The sequence below is a fragment of the Dermacentor silvarum genome, chromosome 4 (genome assembly GCF_013339745.2).
Source record: "Dermacentor silvarum isolate Dsil-2018 chromosome 4, BIME_Dsil_1.4, whole genome shotgun sequence".
Taxonomy (NCBI): Eukaryota; Metazoa; Arthropoda; class Arachnida; order Ixodida; family Ixodidae; genus Dermacentor; species Dermacentor silvarum.
In genome coordinates this window covers 70303787-70311813 of record NC_051157.2, presented here as the reverse complement: position 1 = coordinate 70311813, position 8027 = coordinate 70303787, and the positions used below count along the sequence as shown (strand labels likewise).

Genomic DNA, 8027 nt, shown 5'->3' with positions numbered 1-8027 from the left:
TTCGAATCTGCCAGCCTTTGACATCGTATGCTGTGCTGATAACGCTTCTGCGTAGGTACAATTTATCTGAATAAAGTAATGTTTCTGACGGCCGTATCCCAGATTTCGTACAGCGGTGATCCCGTTATATTTGCACGCGCCGCAAAATAGTGCGCCTGTAATCATGCATTGAGAAGCAACATGTGAGGCACATAAAATAAGCTTGTGTAGGTAGTCGATTACTAGCACATGATCTATATCCGACTTTCTTCATAAGCTTATTTTTGGGATGCATTAACAGACAGGTTGCATATCTTGATTCCCAGTGGATGTCTCTCTGAGCAGCTTTTGACGTCACACCGTCGGAGGCGCTGCAGTTTTGCGGCCAGTGCGGCGCTCCTCACAGTCGCGGATTGTGTCGTGCCTTGCCTTCACTGTACATTAAGTTCCAATTTAAGTCATGGTTGTCTTGTTTTTTGACAGCTTAGTTGCAGCTGCTTCTTTTTGAAGATGTCACAGTCACAGGGAGGTGAGTGCTACCTTTCAGGAGTTACAGCCGCTTTAATTTACGATCGGACATCCGCAAGCTTCGCGCGCTGCCCCTTCCACCTACTTTGCGGGCCATGGCTTTCGGAATACGCGAATAGCCGATTTTCTTGTGGTCTGTTGTGTCGATGAGCGGTGTTAATGCCTGATACTACGAAAGGGATATCGATCACGTTCGGGAGCGTGGTGACGTTAACGGCAATATGGTCATGTCATAATTATCTGTTAAATGGAAGGAAATGGGCCGGAAGATCGCAGAGCTGCGAGACGCGAGCTGCGCGGAGCGGCGCCGTATTGATTTTTCGGTCGATGGGGGTTGGGCCCGCGCACTGGGTCTTCGAAGGTCGTTTGCCGCAGAGTTTGTCACCGGAGTCCTAAAAAAGCGCAGTGCTTAAGCGGCACTGATGCATCTGAACTGTCTGAACATCATTCGCGGCTGGCACAATGCGCACGGAAGCATCGCACGTCAGGTGATGTGGAAGGGAACACGCTTTGATAACTTCGGACTTTAATGCGCGCATACTCCCGTACGCGCACGAAAGGCACGAAAACTGCGGATGTATACATGTCATGGGTGTGAGTTCTTGTCATTTTTTTAGGCAACTCTTGTTGTTATCAACCGTGTTTCGGTTTCGCTGTGACAAGATCGAGTAGGGGCGATCGTGTACTGCAGTAAAGCGAATCGATGGGCGCGGCCCCTTGCCGGTGCAGCTCTGTTGCGAAGCATAGTATTCTAGGGGTCGGAAACCGGCAGCGTTAGCGCACCATAGAGCCGCCTACGCCTGTTCACGTTTCTTGAACGCCACACAGGCAGGATGCGCGGTAGTATGCGTAGGTTGTGCGTTTGATAGATCTTGTCACGCTCGGTTTCTGACGAGGGAGCGGGGTTCTTTCCTCTTGTTTACGTGTGCATGGATTTCTTCCTACTACTGCTTCTCTTTATGCTTACCGTTTCGTGCGTTTGCTACGCTGTTCGCACGTGGTTTAAGATAATCTTACGCGCTCGCCGCATTTACCAGAGACAGTCACCTTTTTGTTTCGGGGATAGGTTCTTCGTAGCTCGATGCGTGTCTCGACTGATCATATGTCATCCACAGCCTATTTACCCGCCCCAGGTTAATTGTGTTCATCTGATGAGCCGCACAATACTGCATATCGTTGCTCCAGCTCACTGCATGCATGTCACCATGTGCATCTCCGGCAGGAATTAAGTGATTATTTGCACATTTAGATTCGACAACTATTTTGATATTGCCAGGTTGGCCTACAGCGTTTGACACACTAGTATAGTGCACACGCGAGGCGGATAACCATCAATCAGAGTTACCCGTTTACACATATTTAAACACTTTTACCTGGTGTACCAGTTGAACGTACGCACTATATACTTGCTCTTAAAAAAATACATTATATGAGCATGCGTGAAAGCGACACAGTAGACATCATTAAATGCCTCAACACTCGTACAGAGTTTAGAGCTTACGCTTTACAGGCGATCGAATGCAGCAGCTGCCTGAAATGGCAGCCAAATCCTGGAAAAGTGTGTAATGCACCTATTGCAACAGCTGTTTGATGCAGTGCAAGGAAAAATAAAATAGAAAAGGAAATGTCCAATGCACTAGAGATCCGGGTGTGATGTTACGGACCAATCTGAACCTGCGTTTTATTATGCACAGATGCTTCATTCGCAGTGACTGGGTTCCTTTGAGCTGTGTCAAGGTTAACACTATGACCAAGTGGTGATATATCTATCAAAGGATATATATATATTTTTTTTTGTACAGATTATGGCCTCTTCATTTCTACAAATTATGGTTACACGATTTCATATAGATAACATTTATTGCTTGTTTCCCTCTTATGATTATTATTTAATTTGTACACACAGTTGTCACATATGCAGGATACCTTAATTATCCGCACATTCCATGCATCTTATAATTTTTGGTTTTAGCACAAAAACATTACTAACAACACATTCATCACCCTGATTGCAGGAATTACTAGCTTCACAATAATAAAGAAAAAAAAAGTTTTGGACAAGTGTTGCAACTTCAGTACAAATTTAGCATGTAGATATATTGTACTTATAACAAGGAAGGCGCCGACAAAATATAAAGAAAATATTAAGAAAAAGCAAACAAAAATTGTAAAGTGTGTTTATATTTGCATGCAATATCAATGTTCCGATCTCAAAACTTGCTCTGAGCACTTCAATTATATTGTGCTTGAACACTCGCATCAGTGAGCATACATGCTCAATTAAAGAATTAGGAACTAACCTCGGTTTAGATATGTTATTGCTGTCTTTTATTGCCGCTCAAGAACCTTAAAAACACCTTCAATATATATATATATACATAGATAAATATAAAAGTGATAAAGAGGTCATATACATCCAGAAATTAAGCCGGTCTCATGAACAAAAACTGTTCATTGAGCAAATGAGCCTTTCTGTAAGAATGAGTCTACAAAGTAGTTGGGGATATTTTTTTCCATTCACTGAGGCTGCTGTATTGAACCTTCTGATTGTGCTGAGCAACTCTGCACAAGTCAGTTTAGTTCCTTCACTTCCATAACAATTAGGGGGAGAAGGTGACGACATTGTGGGAATTTTTTTACTTATCTAGGTCACAATTCATTGCTACATAAGCACGTTGAAGGCATTTGCCGACATCCTGTAGCAGTGTGAAGTTAAATGGGGAAATTTCCATGGCAATTCAATAGTTTTATGTTTATTTTGCAATGCAAATGCCTAATCAGTCTTTTTTTTTTTTTTCAGAGTGACAGAGTAATATGATACTTAATTACTACAGCATCACTATCAGATGGATGCCTTGAGTGTTTGGTAAAATTCATTATGTCAAGCTTGGTCATCTGTACATGCAATCATATATCTGTACATACATACAGCCACACCTGCGTGTTGTCACAGCATGGAGGTCATAGACCTGGAATCTCCGCATGTTGTTTTGGGCAGAAGGTAGCTTTGTGTGTCTGAAACAGTGTCAAGGAACATAAGTTTTCAAATAAAGTATAAAAAGTTGAAAAAAATTTATCAGCAATGCAGGTGGGATAGAAACATAAATGAGATGGCTTGGTTTAAAAAAAAATTGAAACCCTGCTGACTGCACCAAAACTGTCTAGCATATTGCTGACACCTGATGATATTGGTCAGCCATAATAGGATAGGAGCAGAAAGGCACAAAAGAGGCTGAGTGAAAGGACAGGAAGGGGAAAGAGGATTTGGAAGCTCCAAGTGGCTGAAGCCCATAAAACTTAAAACGAGGACATCTATTTTTTTTAAATGTTTTTTATTTAGCTAGTTCGGGCTATTTCTACAGTGTGTGTCCTATGCAAAACTGAATTTTTTTTTTTATTGTGTAATTATTGCAAATATCCATGTATTTGAGCATGTATGAGCATGTTTGCCCTCTTCTAAATGAGTGCGCTGACATCAGCAATTCGTATGCATTTTATGTCACAGGAAAATAAAATCTATAATTTGTGGGCGCAGCTTCTCAGTGCCACTGATGAAAGTTCATTACTGTTCCTCACACTTGTTTAATTGATTGTATTGTACACTCTATCCAAGACGTAAACATTTGACGAGGCATGGTTGGGTGACATTACTCAGTTCTGTACCACATATACTATAGGTGCAGCTAGTGTCGATGCCTCTCTCTTTTATTTAGGGTGTCAGTAACTTAGGTATTCCCTTACAATTTGAAGGCATAATGAATGATGTGGTAAAGTGATCCATCCCTGATCTTTAATACCGATATCACCTTCTCAACTGTGATATAAGGATATTTTCACATCACATCGTTCAGGCCAGCAAGCTTGATATTTATTTACTGCCATGGGTGCTGGACCCAAGAAAACAAAATCCTTCAGACCATGGTGGCATTCTTAGATTTTTCTCCTCACTCCTAGGCTTACATATAACTTGCTAACTTAGAACTGCAATAAATTCTCATCTAATGAAGGTTCTCTAACACTAGTATGTCTTCACTAAACTAAACTATTTCAACACTTCTGTGCTTTTGCCTTGTACATTTATACACACAACAGCACCGTCAAGTTCTCAAATTATTTTCTAGGTGCCTATGCTCACTTTAAGTGTGCTAACACCATTATTCAATACCTTGAAGTCATCATTTCAAGCATATACAGCTCACGACTGTATCTGTTGTGCAAGCATCTTTAATTCGATTCAACTCTTTTGTTCTTCCACTAAATAACCCATGCATTAACTTTGGCACACAGGGCCCATAGTTACCATATTAATCAAAACAGACAAGAAACTCGGTGTAGAGTGACATACGACAGAAAATTAATGTATACAGTGCATTTGGGGCATCAGTTTTTGCTATTTCATCAAAATGTATTTGCAAGACTGCCCTCGAGGTCACAGCAGGCTGGGGACCCACTGGCTTAGTGATTATGGTTCTGCTGCAGAGAACGAGGTCACAGGCTAGATTCCCAGCTGTGATGGCCGCACAACAGCTGGCGCATACCGGAAAAAACACCCACCTCCTGGGGTTTTTTAAATGCTTATTCAGTAATAGCCCCACGTAGTCAAAATTTTTCCAAAGCCCTTTGCTGCAATGCTTCTTGTAGCCCAGACCTAATAATATTGGGATACACATTAAAACCAGTTAGCCACCAAACTCACGGCTGCATGAAATAGTAGGAACTTTGGCTGACTGGGTTGCCTGAAATGAAAGCAGGGTGTAGATTTTGGCCTATGGGCCAGGATTTAGAGATTACTACTTTTGAAGATGCCAGGTATCCACAATTTAGTGTGCTGCCGTAGTCCCATTTTCGTTTCTCATCATATGCATGCCACACTGTGCTCAGGACAAGTTGTGTTGCTTAGACACAACGCTGTGTTTTAATTTATTTACTTGAAGTGTCCATTTCTCTTTTCCTTTTTCGAAAGCCTAATGGCTCTCGCATACACTAGTTAGTGTATTAATTTTTTTTCTATGTCGTAGTACTGCAAATAGAGAAGTAAGTGGATTATTAAATTGCAGTACATCCTGCTTAAGTGGAGCTAAAAAGAAGGAAAATTTTATTCAGTTTGCTCTCAGTATTGTTGAGGCGAAGCACATAGTAACTGTTATCAAAATGTGAACTACTGTTATTATGAATGCAGCATAATAAAGCAGCAGCTTAAGAGCATTCAATCCTGCATTTGTAAAGATATGTTTTGATGTCTGCACATCTGAATGGCTGGTGAAGAACTTGAAAAAACTCAGCCCACCAGTGCCACTGTGGCAGTCTGAATTTCTCTGATGTGCTGAATTTCTCTTCGTCGGAGACGTTTTACTCCATTAAAACTAACGCCTTGTTAATTTTGGGATGCAACAAGAAACATTCAGCATTAACTTAAGTTGGTGAGTTTTTTCAGATATTGTAGAACACCTTTAGGACAAACACCAAGGGGCCTTGGAAAAGCCAGGTCATCTTTTCAAGGTTCAGCTCAACGAAAGGGCACTCATTGATAGCTCTAAGTAAAGGTAACAGAGTTCGCCTGAGAAGGAATTTTCTGTATATTTGTTTCACAAAAGTTCAGAAGAAGATCATTTGAATTATGCAAAGGATGTTATCTTAGAAGGACTAGGAAACTAACATTTTAGTAGGCAGTGTTCCACTTATCCAAACGTGTTGTATTTCTAACTATTGTTTATCTAGAGCACACTGTATTTATTCTTCTCAGGTTTTGTCTAGGTGCTTTGGACTGGCTCTCTGTTGCTTTGTGTCGTATGTTGGTGAATTGTAGCAGTGTTTTATATTGGTGTGAGAAATAACCTTCCAGCCATATTTAGACCAGCTTATAATGACACTTTACAACGCATATGTGTGCAGAGGCAATAGGCTGTGCTTTCAAAGCTAAACTTTCTTTTATTTAAAACGCTATACAGGCTATACAAATGTGGCCTGCACAGAGGCTTCTAGGCAGGGACACTGTGCCTGAAAAATTATAATCAGAAAGTATTTAATTGGCTAAAAAATAATTTGACTAAAGAAGGCTGCCTAAGTTGGAAATATCCACCTCGCAGTCCAGTCACTCCCTTGCAACCTATTCCTTGCCCCACCCAACCCTTTGACCATGTGGGTATTGATCTCTACAAGCCCCTTTCCCTAACATCTGCTGGTAACTGCTGGTTGATCATCGCTGTTGATCCCCTTACCTGGTATGCCGAAACCACAGAGGTCCCTACCACCACTGCACACAATGTTGCCTCATTCTTGTTACACTGTTTTATTCTCCATCACGGCCCTCCTCGTGACCTCCTCAGCAACGAAGGGTGGGTCTTTTTATGTCAGGTTGTCAAAGCCCTCCTCTCTCAGTACCAAGATATTTATCAAAGAACTATGGCATACCACCCTGAAATCTGTGTGCTCACCGAGCTTTTTAATCGAACCCTGGGCGATATGCTTCCATGTATGTCGCCCCTGATCGCACAAATTGGGAATTGAATTATTTCTGCCATTCGTTACATTTGCCTACAACACCACCAGCCAGTCAACTACAGGACTTTCTCCTTATTTTTTGCTCTATGGCCCCCACCACCCTGCTGCATCAGAGCGTACACCTGTGTTCATAGCTGCACATCATGCCGAAGAATGCCAACAGTTAGCACACCTTTTTACCACCACCGAGCAGCAGCGCTACAAAGAGGTCCGTGACGCCCCCACTGTACCATCTGTCTACTCTCCTGGAGATTTAGTCCGGCTTTGTTTTTAATCACCCTGCTGGCCTCTCTTCAAAACTTATGCCCCGCTTTGATCGCAGACCATATCACATTGTTCAACATACGTCTCTGGTGAACGACATCATTGAACAGCTGACGCCCCCTTCTGATCTTAGGCGCCGTGGACACGACATCATTCATGTCGACCGTATCAAGTTCTACCATGAGCCACTATTTTAGCAGATTAAGTCGGGATGGCTCCTTTTTATACCGGGGGTAATTGTGACAAAGAGAAGTATCAACAGCAGGCAGCGCCAATGGTGCACTGAAGAGGCTGATGAGGAAGTTATAGGACAGCACGCTGCCCGCAGCTATCACTCTACTTTATTTTTCAGTTTACAGTTGACATGTATATTGGACAATCTAAGACACTTGCATCTTAACGCAGGTTCATTCTATTTGAATTTTCTACAAGGCTCGTCTTTGAATGCATTCATCCCCAAAGTTATCACACAGCGAGGTTAATTTTACATTCTGAAGCTACAGTGTTGACGCAAAGGTGCTCCTCGGTGTCTTGTGACTCAGCACATATTGTGCACTAGTCTGAAAGAAGGGCAAAGCTGATAACAGCTGCTCTGTTGCTGTTGCTTGGCAAAAAGCAGAGACAACTTCGCAACACATTGCATCGCTTTAGGGTGCGATTTTCATGTCAAGATTCCTGCATCGAAATGGGAAATTAGCCACACACAGGAACAAATTTTGGGACGCGTAATTTAGAAGATGAGCCTTGTGAGAAAA

At 42.0% G+C, this 8027-nt stretch overlaps 1 protein-coding gene across 5 annotated transcripts in view; it reads left to right on the top strand.

Moving 5' to 3' along the window:
* The first annotated feature begins 349 nt into the window (after positions 1-349).
* LOC119450197 (MAP kinase-activating death domain protein-like) overlaps positions 350-8027 on the top strand; it is a 133177-nt gene continuing 125499 nt past the window's right edge. For all 5 annotated transcript variants that reach the window (XR_007466387.1, XM_049665699.1, XM_049665700.1 and 2 more), the window contains exon 1: positions 350-508. The gene's annotated coding sequence lies outside the window, so the exon portion shown is untranslated. The remainder of the gene's footprint in view (positions 509-8027) is intronic.